The sequence below is a fragment of the Camelus bactrianus genome, chromosome 14, assembly GCF_048773025.1.
Source record: "Camelus bactrianus isolate YW-2024 breed Bactrian camel chromosome 14, ASM4877302v1, whole genome shotgun sequence".
Lineage (NCBI taxonomy): Eukaryota > Metazoa > Chordata > Mammalia > Artiodactyla > Camelidae > Camelus > Camelus bactrianus.
The window spans coordinates 16,096,104-16,108,437 of NC_133552.1; the positions used below are offsets into that span (position 1 = coordinate 16,096,104).

The following is a 12,334-nucleotide window of genomic DNA, read 5'->3' on the forward strand; positions in this document are numbered from 1 at the left end:
CACAAGAAAAGATATAAACAGTAAAGATGAAGTAGAACATAGAAAACATGCAAAACTTTGGGAAAAATGGAGAACTTTCTTTACTTTGTTTTTACATGCCTAAATAAGTTTGCCTTGCTAAAGATCAAATAAAATCTCTCAAGCATTGTAAGCAACTGATACGTTTTTTCATGCCCATCAAGTACATTTTTACCTAACTGGATATAATGGTCCTATATGATATGAGTGTCACAAAATTCAGGAAGGAAATGAATGTTAGGACTTTGGATTTGAATCAGAAGATTTCAAGACTCTGGACTCAGAGTTAAAGACTCCAACAAGTCTGAGTCTCAATTTCCTCTTTTATAAAATGGGAATATGATGCTTCTCTGACAAGGTCAGTGTGAAGATAAGTAAAAAGGAAGGTAAAAGCACTGCTACATAGCAGGTGCTCAAACTGCACCCTTCCTGCCTCCTTTCGTCTTTCTGGTATCATACATAATTAATAATAAAATAATAATAACAATAACAACAACAACAACAATAATAATAATAATAAGCACCCCCAAATAGTCATTAACTGAAAAGATTTATTGGATATTTTAAAAAGCAGCATAAGTCTAATAAGGGAGAGACAGGAGAAAGTTTCAATACTAATCAACTAACACAGAAAAAACCTGTTAAGACATATACCAAATGTAAATGGTAGTCTTCTTTGGATTGTGGGAATACACTTGCTTTTTATTTTCTTATTTATCGCTATCTGTATTTTCTAATTTTTCCACAGTGAATATATTATATTCATAATTAAGAATTTTAAATAAAATTATAGAAACCTGCCTGAACCCATCAATCAAGCTGACCATCACTGCCTATTAATGTGATGCAATAGGAAGATTACAGCACAGCCAATGGAGTGTGTTTGCCAAAATAATTGTAAATAGGTAAGTAACCTGAATTGAATTCCTCCTCCAAAGCTATCAGTTTACAAAACAAAACAAAACAAAACAGGAGATACAGGAATATTTTAAATAACTCTGTGAAAACTCAATCAGAAAAATCCACAATGTGGGAAATATTACAGGACACATAACCTAACTTTTCAATCAATAACTGACTGGAGGGTAAAGAAGAGATGAATTCATAGATTAAAATAGATTTAAGGATATAGCAATCAAGTGCAAACTGTAGACCTTGCTTGAATCCCAGTTCAAACAAACCAACTATCAGGGGGAGGGTGTAGTTCAAGTGGTAGAGAACATGCTTAGCACACACAAGGTCCTGGGTTCAACCCCCAGTACCCCCTCCAAAACTAAATATGCAAACATAATTACCTATCTCCCCCCCAAAAAAACAAACCAATATCAAAAAGCCATTTTTAACTGAGAAAATCTGAACATAGATTTAGATGTATGTTAGATGCTAAAAGAATTAATGTTAATTTTATTGAGAATGGGGATAACAGTATTGTGGTTTTTGCTTTAAAAAGAAAAGAGATATATTATTTATGGACAAAATGATATGATGTTTGAGAATTGCTTTAAAATACTCCACCTCAATATGAACTATCCTATCAGAATCTGCAATACAAATTTTAGTTGTTTCCATATTACAAAAAGAGAGCTATAAAAACAGTTTTATTAGTCAACGTCTTTTCTTCCACTGGAAGCAATAAGACTTCTAGAGAAAGAGAAGCAAGCTTATTATTCTCTTTTCAACCAATACCCCCAGGCAGATAGAAACTGCAGATTCCTTTAGGTCAGAGTTTAGTGCTGTAACCTGCACACATGGGTGCTCACTGAATGTTACTTATTGACCCCCAGGGAGATGGATTTTCTGGGTAATCTAGTAGAAAATATTTTACTATAGAGACAATGTTGACTTAAAAAAAAATAGGTTACAATTAGGATTACATATTTGAAGTAAACATCTGATATACTAGACCCTTGATAAAAGTATTTATTGGCATGAATCAATGGGAAGCTACAATTTGTATTTGAGTCTTCTTCAGTCACACCCCTTTAGTCCCCAAAACATGCAGCTTTTTGAACAAGCAGGACCTTTCTCAGAATGTTGTTTCCAAGAGGCCTTTTACTTGTGAATAAGTCTGAATTTCAATACACTCTCTTCCAGCTTTTATTCTCCAATGTGATTCAACATTATCACATCCAAGGGATCTCTAGATCAGAAGTAATTTGAACTTTAGACATTAAATAAGAAAATAAATTTTCTTCGACTCTGGCTACTAAAGACACAGTGCCCAGCTCACTTTCCTAACATGGTAGCAAACCCAGTACCAAATCTGAGGTGTATGCAACTTGCATTCCTGTGGCCATTCCAACCCCTAAATAACATTCTGAAACTCAAAGGAAAGAAAAAAGCAAAAAGAGAGGTTTGGTTTGGTTTGACGTTAGCAGCCACTGAAGTCTATACAATGATGCCAATTTTTTTTGGAGACTACATAGAACCCTGTTAAATACATTGAACTAAGTTAATTCCATAAATATTTATTGAGTGAGTATTTACTACATGCCAGGTGCTATTCTAGGTACTGGGGAGGGGCTACAGCATGAACAAAAAGAGTTGTCTCTCTTCTCAGGGAACTTCCATGTTACTACAAATAGGCGGAAGAATAAACATATAATAGGTCAGGTGATGATAGGAATCGTAGAGAAAGTAAGGCATTGTGATAGGTCATGGCCAGGAAGGCCCCTAAGAGACAGTCTGGAAAACTCTTAGACCCTACTGGAGTGCAGGCACAGATAAGGGGGGATAGGTAAAGTCACAAGGACACCCAGGAACAACTCGGTGCACAGCAGAATGATAAGATAGTACAGGTTGTTTCTGGTTGTTGAATGGCTGGGGGGATGGGTGGGTGAGGCAAAGCCCGCAGTTCTGTGCTCCTCTACCATGTGGGCTGCGGAGAACACCAAATGCCAGAGGAGGCTCCATGAGAAAGCAAGGGATGCTGCAGGAAAGTGTCCCCAGTCACTTCCTTATTGTTGACGCTTTGCGTTGTTTAGTAGCTGTTTCAGGAATCTTGAGTCAAGTTCTTGTCATCATTTTGGCCCATCCTCGAACTTGAAGCTGTCTTCATGGTCTGGCCTGGGTTGGGCTAAGGAAGAATACAATACAAATAGACATTGCTGGTGTTGGGGTGAAAGGGGGTTCACTTTAGAAAAGGTGATCAGACAAGACCTATCTAACGAAGTGACTGAGTAGAAACATGAATGAAGTAAGGCAGTGAACTCTGGGAAACATGGAGGGGCTGGAAGTGGGAGGAGTGGAAGCCCTGGTCCAGAAACAGCAAGTACAGACATTCTGAGGCAGGACTGCTCTTGGTAGGAGTTCAAAGGAAAGTGAGGCAGCCATGTGACTGGAAAGGAGTGAAAAGGGGGAGAGGAAGATGATGTAGGGAGAGGTCCTGGGAGGCCAGATTACCCATGGCCTTGTAGACCACCGTGAGAACTCTGGCTCTTATTCTGAATGAAAATGTTGGGATTGAAGCAGAGGAGTGACTGATGTAACTGAGATTGAGAAAGGACACTGTAGCAGCTCTGTTGAGCGGCTCTAGGAACCAAGACAGAAGCAGGAAGACCAGCCAGGAGGCTACTACACTAATCCAAGCAAGAGATGATAGTGGCTTTGACTAGGACATTAGCAGTAGAGAGAGTGATAAATGGCTGGATTCCTGATTATCTGCATTTGAAGGTGGAGAGCACTAGATTTGCTAATAGATTAGATGTAAGGTTTGTGAAAAAGGAATCAAGGATGATGCCATATTTTTAGCCTCAGCAACTGGGAAAGAATAGTTGAGATGAGAATGTAGGAGGGTTAGGTTTTGGGGAGAAAATTTAAGTTTGGCCTTGACTATATTAAGCCTGGTATGCCTACTGGACAAGGAAAATGAGGAAGTGAAAAGGTAGCAACCTTAGGGGGAATTTAAATAAGAAGTTATCCAAATTGCAGAAGTTTATTTGAAGGGTTAAGTTATATATTTGGCTTGGCCTTCAATTTGAAAACAATGGGAAACTAAAAGTTATAAGTTGTTTTTAGTGTTTAAGTTATGACTGTAAATCTAATCATACTTGGACTGCCAGATTTTTGTGTATTTACTATTTATACTTTACCCACCCTCCCCCAGACAAATGTGAGGTTTACAACAAAGATGCTTTCACAAGCAAATCATTAAACAAAGATTTCAAAACACGAGCTGTCCACAAAGAATTGTACACAAATGTTCACAGCAACTTCATCCATAATAGCCAAATATTGTAAACAACTAAAATATCCATATGCAGGAGAAATGATAAACAATGTGTAGTATACTAAAAAGTAAAGTACTACTCAGCAATTAAAAAGAAACAAATACTGATTCATGCAACAACGTGGAAGTCAAAAACATTATGTTAAGTGAAAAAAGCCAGACTAAAAGATGACATACTCTATAACTCCATTCAAGTAAAGTTCAAAAATAGCCAAAAACTAATCTATGGTCAGAAACCAGAAAGCAGTTGCAGCAGATGGAGGAAATTCTGGAAAGCGGTACAAGGGAACTTCTGGGGTAATAAAGTTGATCTGATGATTGCTAACCCAGACATATAAAATTGTCAAAATTCGTTGTATCAAACACTTATGTGCATTTTATTGCATGTAAATTCTGTCTAAAATACACAATAAAACATGAGCCAAAGGGTTATGTACTACAGAAAAACCTAGGCTAAAAAACTGAGCACAAACTGGGAGCTCTGTTACCCAGCAATCAAGGCAAAAGGGAACCAAATAAATTATCTAGCTGTTATCTAATATCAGCAGGTATGAGAAGAGAAAAAAAATTTTCCTAACATGACATTTAATGATATTTAGGTAAGAAGCACTATATATTATAATATTTTTATTTTCAACAAAACCTGTATAAAGTTGAAACATTTTTGGCTCATTTTGATTTCTAGTAATCCTCAACAAAAGTCAAGAGGATATTAAGTTATGTTTCTATGAAGGCATTTCTATGGGGAGCTGAAGGAGGCATTCAAGGTAGGGTAGCTTTCTAGAGTGCCAACTAGCTGCAGGAATAGAATCTAGAGACTCATTCCACAGAAGGAGGATTCTCACATTTCATAATCTCACCTTCCTGGATGCCTTGGCTGGGTTTGTGACAATAGTTGGATTTCAGATAATTAAAGGTTAACTAAAGTGTAATGTTCTCCAGAGTTGGTTAAAACTAGATATGTGGGGTTCAGCTACTAAACTTGTGTTTGGTTAATTGTATGTTTTGTTATAAGAAATGTTCTAAGAAACTGCCATATTCATGCCCAAATGGAAGACCATTCTTGGGTCTACTTATCCAGTCTTAATGGATGCCTTTATCTCTGGCATTCAGGAAACTCTTCTGCGTCTCCTTCCATGCTTCCCAGCAGGGGTGTAATTGACAAATTAGGCAAGGCAGTACTTTGTTGTGCAGGACTCCCAGCTTTTAAGACATTTAGCATCCTTGGCTCCATCACGAAATACAAATAGCGTCCTCAGTCCTTGTGACAACCAAACAGTCCCTCTACATTTTTAAACTTAGCACCATCCCCTTTTGGCGATCACTGGGACTTTAAAAAGAGGTTGGTATCCTTTTGAATGTGGAAGAGCATCAGGTCCCAAATTCAATGGAATCACATGGCATGGAGAAAGACATAATCGTGGTTCAAAACATATGGGGATATACATCCACTTCTGTCACACAAAAACTTTAATACGGCGCTCACAAAACATTTTACTCAGGACAAGGCTGTATCTTTGTTCAATGAGCCTGCCAGGATGAAATAGCCTCCCGGTAAAACCCTCACCAGCTGAGGGAGTTGAGCCACAAAATGCAGCTCATTCATTCAATAAATATTAATTGAATTATCTATTCAAATGATGAAGTTTGTCTGCCAAAAACACTTCGGTTTTAACAAAGTTCACATTGAACTTTTTTTTTCTAGCTACAGCTGACCAAGAAGTTAATTCCTTCTTTCACTGTTAAGACCTATCACATGGCAAGCAGAAAGGACACAGTGGTGACTAAATTCTGCTGATAGTCTGGTGGAAGGTTTTGGAGAAACAGATAACAACATAACATGGAAGTTATAAGAAAAAGAGCTACAGTGGCCTCTCTGAGGAAACTTTTAATCTGAAGGATAAGTAGGACTTAACTAAATGTTTCGTTTGCAGGGGAGGCAGGAGTGCAGGGAGAGAGAAAACTGTTCCAGGCAGGGCCAAGAAGTCCAGAACAGAGAGAAGCAGTTAGGGTAAAAACAGGAAAGTGGTGAAGAGAAGTCTAGAGAGGTAGAATTTTAGGGCTTGGAGAGAGTTTGGATTTTTTCCTAAGTGAAGCAAAACACCATCGTAAACTATATATGAAAGAAAGACATGCAGATTTATGTTTAAGGCAACTCATCAGATCCAAAGGATTGACTGGAGGAGAAGAGCAGCATAGGTTTAGAAAGAGACGAGACAACAGGGAGGGAAATGTTATATTGTCCAGAGTAAAGTGACAGTGGGCAAGACTAGGATGGAATGGGGGCATGATCAATTCACCTAATAATGAAGAGCTCCAACTATGTGCCAGGCACCCTATTAGGATATTGGGGAGTTTAGTGGGGGAATATACTAATCAAACACAGAATGTAAAATTTTCGTCATATTCAGTGCTACAAGGAGAAATATGTGATACTTTAAAGCTGCGAAACAGAACCTTCCCTAATGCTTCCGGAAAGGTTTCCCTTGAGAAAGGGAACTAAATTCTGAGCTTAAATCTGAACTAGACTAGAAGCTAACTGAAGGGCATGGTGAAGAATGAAGACTGTAAGGCAGCTCGTTGACAGATGCAGGGCGCAGAGGGGGTGTGATGAGGAGAGGCTGCAGAGGTGGTAAGCACTGTATTATATGCAGCATTGAGTAATTTGGTCTTTATCCTAAGAGCAAGGGAAAGCCTTCCAAGTGTTTTGAGCAGTGGGTGTTTTATAAAGCAAGCATCAGATTTGTGTTTTGAAACTTGTTGTGGCCACAGTTTGAACAATGGATGGCAGGGATAAACGTGGATGTGGTGAAATGAGTTAAACCATGATTGCAGAAGACCAGGAAATGCTGGGAGGTGGAGGACTCGATGACTGAGGAGATTATGGGGTTTCCAGCTCTGGCTTCTCAAACACACTCCCAGTTCATGACAGGTTAAGACCATACCATCTGACCAGAGGAAGGCGTTTCATCATCTTACTGGGGCAAGAACAAGGTCATCTAAAAATTGCATGACATGTTAAACTGCTCACGGTGGTCTCCTCTGGGGAATGGGACTGGAGAGGAGGATGGTAGAAAGAGGGGGGCATTCATTTTTTACCATCAACATCTGCATGTGACTTTCACAGTAAAAATGTGAATACAAATATAAGCTTAAAATCAAATACAGAAATCCCATAAATTGTTTACAAATACAAGCAAGAGACAGCTATGACTATCTTACTTTATGCCACTTAGGAATGGACTGTGAGCTCTCAGGAGCCCACTCTCACCCATCTGTTGCTCAGGATTGATCTGCAGTCAAAGGCTGGAAGAATTGAGTCCACAATGAATAATGTCTACAGTAAGTATTTTTTTAAATCTTAAATTGTGACTATTATTTTCTCAATAAGATATGAGCCTAACAGTCATGAATAGTGAGAGCTGAGACTAAACCAGGCTTCTTCCTCATGTAATACATGAAGGAGAAGAACACAGAGAGAAGAAAGCAGACGTTGACTTTGGACGAGACTTTCAACACACTGATAGTTCTGTAGCTGTGTGGATATGAAGAGGTGTCCTTTTTATAAACAAATATACATGAAGTCCTTATCTAGGAAAATATCAAAGAGTTAAACCTGCAAGGATTGGTGTCCAACACAGGATTTCTATAATTCTGGGCAACGAACTTTGCTAGGTGCAAGAGGGGGGAGTCTAGTATTACATATGCACTTACCAGAATGTTATAGATTCAGCCAGCATTAACTCATAACCACATTGAGTGTGAAAAGCGAACCTTTTCCTTCCAATAATCCATTTGCCTTTCTTTAGCACTATTAAACTGCCTTTGAGTTTCTTTATATTCTGCACTCCCACTCCTGCTATTTGACATAAATACCATTTAGAACACTGTGGTTTTTTGTTTGTTTGCATTCCACTTACTAACATAGGTGTGGAGAACCTAAAATGGATACAGGAAAAGCAGAAATTTTAAATACTATGTTGAAAAATAAGATCAGTGTTTACTTGCTAACACATACAGTGATAGGGTGCACATAAAGCATTAACTGCCAGCAACTGTACAGAGCTGTACAAAACACTTTCACACTGATTTTATTTCATTTTCTACCATCTTTTGAGCCAGAGAGACTTACTACTGTGTCCCAGATGAATGATCATGATCAGAGTCCTAGCAACTCGCAAAGATTTTAATCTTCTGACTTATGTGTTCTTCTGGAATAGACTGTTGCTGGAAAGGAGCTGGATTACAGGGATCTTGAGTAAATACGCACACACACAAGATGGAATGCCTCACGGTACTCAAGGGCAGGGAAGCATGTACAGCTGAGTCTCACACAACCCTCCGGGAAAGCAAGCAGTCCTCTCTGCCTGCCTGATGCTGTCATCTGCTCACTCAGATCTTTTGCCTCTTGGTTTTTCCAAGTCCATGGCCACACCAAGACTGCAGTCTCAGGCATGGCACAGGAGTTCAAAGGTTATACAGCCCAGAATCTCAGTTGGAGTTCCAATGTTCCTCCCCACAACCCCCCCCCAAAAAAAAAAGAGAGAAAGAAAAGAAAAGAAAAAAGACAAGAGATTGTCAGAGTGGATCAAAAAACACAATCTAACTAAATGCTGTCTATAAGAAACCCACTTTAAAGACACATAGACTAAAAATAAATGGATAGAAAAATATATTATGGTAACATTAATCAAAAGAGAGCAGGAGTAGCTACCACAATGGAATTAAACTAGAAATCAAAGACAAAGATAATTGAGAGATATCAAAATATTTTGGAGTAAACACACTTCTAAATAATACATGGGTCAAAGAAGAAATCAAGAGAAATTTAAAAATAGCTTGAAATAAATGGAAATACAACTTGTCAAAATTTGTGTGATGCAGCAAAAGTAGTGCTTAGAAGGAAAATTATACACTGGATGCATGCATTAGGAAAGAAGAAAGACCTAAAAGCAATAATTAAGTTTCCACCTTAGGAAACTAGAAAAAGTGCAAATTAAACCCAAAGTAAGGGAAAGAAAAAAAAAAAACAGTAAGAACCAGAGCAGAGTCAATGAAATTTAAAACAGAAAATCAATGGGGTAAAAAAAAAAACCAAGAAAACCAAAAGCTGGTTCTTTGAAAAGATCAGTAAACTTGATAACTACCTAACAGGCTAAGAAAAAGAGAGAAAAGGAACAAATTAGTAAAGTTAGCAATGAAAAAGGGTACATCACTACAGAGCCCATGGAAATTAAAAGGTTAATAAAGGAACACTCTAAACAAGTCTATGCCCATAAATTTGATAATCTAGATGAAATGGACAATCTGTCAAAACTCATTAAAGAAAAAGATGATTTGAATAAGCCTGTATCTGTTAAAGAAATAAAATCAATAATTAATAACCTTCTAAAACACAAAGCATTAGGCCCAGACAGGCTCACTGGTTAATTCTACCAAGTATTTAAAGGAAGAGACTACATCAAAGGTCTACCATCTCTTTCAGAGGACAGAGGCAGAGGCAATACTTACTTTCTAACTCATTCTACGAGGCCTGCATTACCCTAATACCAAAACCAAAGACAGTACAGGAAAACTACAGACCAGTACTTCCCATGAACATAGATGCAAAAAACCCCAACAAAATATTAGTACATCAAATCCAAAAGTACGTAAAGAAATATATACCACAATCGAGTGGGATTTATCCCAGGTATTCAGGACTGGTTCCACATTTGAAAAACAGTTAATGTAACCCATCACATCAACAGGCTAAAAGAGAAAAATCACATCATCGTATCGATAGATGGATTTTGTTGACAAAATCCAATACCCATTCATGAAAAAAACCCAGTAAACTCAGAATAAAGGGAACTTGATAAACACTATCTACACAAAACCTGTAGCTAACATCACATGGTGAGAAACTCAAAGCTTTCCCACTAACATCAGGTACAAGAAAATGATTCTGCCTCTCACCACTGCTTCTCAACATCGTACTGGAAGTCCTTATTAATGAAGCAAGAATTGGGAAAGAAAACAAAGAAACATTTAAATAGATTAAGTGTGAGAAGAAGAAATATAGAGATAAGTATCAGAATTAACAGCTAAAAGAGTCAGATCTGGGCATAGGGAAGGAGACTGCCTTTTTATTTTTTTTTAAAGTAAAGTTCCTTTTGATATTATTTGATTTCTAACTATTTGCATCTATTACTTGGATAATTTCTTTGAAGAGTAAATGCAAGAGGAAAAATAATTGCAAGAACAGATGGAAATAATCATGGGTATATATGCACAAAGCTTATTAAAAGGAATACATCTCAGCATTTTTAATGGCAAAAATGTTATAAACTGTCAAAATGTCCAATAGGAGAGAACTTATTAGAAAACTATGCTACATCCACAATAAATGTAGAATTTTCAAAGATATGGGAAAATGCTTACATTAAATGGAGGAAAAGACTGCAAAACAGTAAAGTCACAGAAGTCAAGTACGTACACCAAAAGAACAACAAAAATCCAGGCATCTCTCTTGGTAGGGAATATACAATTTTTAATTTCCTTTGTTTCTATATATTTTTCAAATCTACCAGGAGCTTGTTGCTATTGTAGTAAGATAACGTATTTTTAAACACACAATTTCTTATTGTGATTTTTTCTGGGATATGAAATTGTGGATCACCTTTATTTTCTAGTGAGTTTTTTTCATTCATTCTTTTATTCATTCCAACAGTCCATTTGTGGGAAGGACAATGCTATGTATTTAGCAGATCGTTTTGGTTCTCTTCCTGGACACACCTGATGACTACACTTTCCCATCTTCCTTGCCATTGGCCTCGGGCCATAGGGCTGGGCTCTGGCGGATGGAAATGGGGAAAAGTGCTATGTGCCTTTCAGTCCTGGCTGTAAGCCCCTGCAGGATCTACCACCTTCCAGGGCAAGTCTGAGGATTCAAAGCTGGCATTATTACAAATGGGGAACTCTGGGTACCTGGGAGTCTTTCCGCCACATTGGAGTAATGATGAAAACAGCCAAACTCCTACTGTCTGAAGCCACTGAGATACTGGGATTGTTATAGCAGCTCATCTATCTTTATGCAGCATTACTATCATCAGTAGGAAAACAGAAACTAAAATGCTCCTTCCATACTACAAACCTTCAATAGCAGTCTATGATCTAGTGAATGTCCTCAAGATGGCAAGGATGACAAGGTCTTCCATTGCCTGGTCCCACACACTTCACATGCCACAAATCTCACTGTCCCTCCTAAATGCTCCCACAGCTCCTGGCCCCATTCTTCCCCATTACAGTACCAAACAAAACTGCATTGTAACTAGTTGGCTTGTCATCAGTCCCTTTCACTAGACTGAGTCTCCACTAGGGCTGCATTTGTTTTTCTTCTTCACACATGTACCTTCAACACTTAATGCCATGTGCTGGGCATACAAAGGATGCTCAATGAATAGCTGCTGAATGAATAAATAATGTGCTCCTAAGTGTTCACAGCCCCCTAAAAACCAAGAAATTTTAGAGCCTAGAAGGTAGAGAAAAGCAATTCTCATTTTATTAGAATATATTCCCTTCTGAAACAAATTTTCAATCTCTGAGTATCTGAGTAGCCAGCCTAAAGCTTTTACTTTATCACTGACAGGACACCAAGAGCCAGGAATCAAATGATACCCTTTTTAGACAAGAATCACTTCCTAGACTAAATCCTTTATGAGTTGGTGAAGCGTTAAGTTCTGACTTCTTAAATTCAGAGTTGAAATTTCTTTGTCTTAGGAATTTTACATTGAAATTACTTTTAGTTATTTTAAATCTAAATTATCTGATAGGAAGCCACCTTAGGAATAAATGTAAGAATCACCACTGTAACTCGAAATGCTCCATTCGTGAGGGAGACAGTCTCAGGAAAGCACTATATTTTATGCTCCTTGGAAAGCTTAGGTTTAATGATAGCCCTTCCATTAAATACAAAAGCACTATTTTGAGGATATGAAACACATCTTTCAAAGTTGAGTCTTAGATGTTACTTTAATAGTACCTATGAATAATATAGTTATTTTTAAAGTTTATTTTATTAAAAAATAAACAAACCTATGACTTTAC

General features: G+C 37.7%; 2 long non-coding RNA genes across 5 annotated transcripts in view; one reads left to right on the plus strand and one right to left on the minus strand.

Annotated features, from left to right (window-relative positions):
• The window catches only part of LOC105066142 (uncharacterized), a 52,889-nt gene that overhangs the window by 23,062 nt on the left and 17,493 nt on the right, over positions 1–12,334 (plus strand). For all 4 annotated transcript variants that reach the window (XR_006723462.2, XR_006723466.2, XR_006723464.2 and 1 more), the window contains exons 3-4: positions 767–923; positions 7,483–7,588. This is a non-coding gene — a long non-coding RNA (uncharacterized LOC105066142). The remainder of the gene's footprint in view (positions 1–766; positions 924–7,482; positions 7,589–12,334) is intronic.
• LOC141579760 (uncharacterized) lies at positions 552–8,775 on the minus strand. The gene is made up of 2 exons (XR_012511709.1): positions 7,961–8,775; positions 552–3,094 (listed from the first exon to the last, which is right to left on the minus strand). It is a non-coding gene; the product is annotated as an uncharacterized LOC141579760 (long non-coding RNA).